Source organism: Saccopteryx bilineata, chromosome 3, assembly GCF_036850765.1.
Source record: "Saccopteryx bilineata isolate mSacBil1 chromosome 3, mSacBil1_pri_phased_curated, whole genome shotgun sequence".
Taxonomy (NCBI): Eukaryota; Metazoa; Chordata; class Mammalia; order Chiroptera; family Emballonuridae; genus Saccopteryx; species Saccopteryx bilineata.
Window position 1 is genome coordinate 64,313,911 of NC_089492.1, and position 2,017 is coordinate 64,315,927.

Consider the following 2,017-nt stretch of genomic DNA (forward strand, 5'->3'; position numbering starts at 1 on the left):
CTTTAATGTTCTGTTTTTTTAGAACATTCTGTAAATAATTTGAATTTACTTAAATTTATTCAGCAGTTAAATAAGTTTAATAAGGTTCACCACTCTGCCAAAGTGTCTGCTGGTTTAGTACCCTTCTAAAATATATATAAGACGTGTAAGTAAATCATCATCTTAAGGTACACTTAGAATACTGCATTATTTAAAGCAAAATCTATTTTAACATAATGTCTATAATTAGATGTAGCTGATGAGACTAAATCCAAAGTTATGACAAGAAAGACACACTCTCCCTTGAAGCCGTGCTGCTTAGGAAATGTAAAAAAGCATGTTCCCTCAAAGCCGTTCAAGGGGAGGTAAGCAGGCACCATCTCCTCATCCTTTACTGTGAGATTCTAATTGGGGCTAGGCCAGAAATTAGCAGTTTTAAATATTTCAGAAAAGTCCATAGAAATGTTAAAAGACTTTTATGCCAGAGGATGTCTGTCTTTCTGCATCATGAGTAGTAGTGCTCTTCAGAATTTCCTACTAACACAACAGCAAAGGCAAGTCCATTCACTTGATCAGATGTCAAAGGAATGGGAGGTGGATCATTAGATCACCCTCAGTCAGAGCTTTTATAGGCTTTTTACTATGTGCTGTTCACCAATGTGTGTCAGGCAGACCTTTGTGAGAAAATAGTGTTTGGTGGCCAGGACCTCTTTTGGGCATTTCTTTCTAAATGGAGTTCACAACAGATAGGGAGTACTGGAGGTAATATAGGGAAGCTATTCTCTGCAGCTCAGAAGCAGTTGATGAAGCCCATATATGCATTCAAGAAGCACATAGGATCTAGCTGTGGTTAGTGGCTAATGTTGTCACCAGAATCCACACTATGGACTGCTGCAGCATTTTTCTGTATAGCTCCAAATACTTGGGATAGGGATTTATCAGATCCAAAGGCCCGTAGATAAAATGAATAGGAATAGTTAACAGAGGCAAGAGCTCCCACTCAGAATCTTCTAAACTTCTTCCTCCAACTGATATACTGTAAGGGACTGTTGATAACTAACATCCCATCATTGTTGCATATCCCTGCCCAGTTTACTCTCAGAGGGCAGTGTAAGACCTCAAGAGCATACAAAGAAATTCATCAATTGTGTGAGGATGGGTGACTACCTACCTCCACCTTTGAGAAGCTTTTGGAAAAGAAGAGGATGGTCAGTCTCAGGAAACACACCTCCAGTTGACAGACAGAGGCTCTTTATGGTAAGCTGACCAGATCAATTCTGCTTGAACCTAAGAGAAGCTCCTGAGCAACAACGTCCCCATAATCATGAGACAAAAGTTTGACTCTGTGGTTCTGAAGCTCCAGATGCTGCAAAAGTGCCTCCACAAGGCTGGCCCGCTCAAATATGGAGTAGTGATATGGTCTTGGTTTGTCACTACAGCCAAAGCCTAAGAAACCAAAGGCAATCACTTGATGACACCTCAACATCGAAACTTCTCAAATCTTGTTCCAATCATAGCTGGATGCTGGAAAACATGTAAAAGCACAAATATCTTGGGAATTCAACCACATGCACAGAGTCTTGGTAAAAGATGTGCAACCTCTTGTAAGTGAAAGGTTTGCCTGACGAGTTCCATGAGTGAAGGGCAAAGGAAAGCTGGGGGTGGTGGTGGAGGGGCAATAGGTATAGATATACTGCAAGCAGGGGCACTGCCAATAGCTTCACATGTACCCACCACTCCTACATCCTGATTCAGGTAAAACCTAAACTACATGACTCCATGTTTGGGGGAACTGGCCTACAAAGGTCCAGTATTTGTTTTTTTAAGTGAGCAGAGGGGAGATAGAGAGACAGACTCCCACGTGCGCCCCAACCGGGATACACCAGCAACCCCCATCTGGGGCTGATGCTCAAACCACCCAAGTTATCCTCAGTGGCTGAGGCAATGCTCGAACCAGTGGAACCACTGGCTGCAGGAGGGGAAGAGAGAGAGAAAGGGGAGAGGGAAGGGAAGAGAAGCAGATGGTCACTTCGCTTGT

The 2,017-nt window shown here is 42.8% G+C and overlaps 1 pseudogene; it reads right to left on the minus strand.

Annotated features, from left to right (window-relative positions):
• Positions 1-769: 769 nt before the first annotated feature.
• On the minus strand, positions 770-1,724 carry LOC136328533 (mesoderm-specific transcript homolog protein pseudogene; annotated as a pseudogene).
• Between the last annotated feature and the right edge of the window lie 293 nt (positions 1,725-2,017).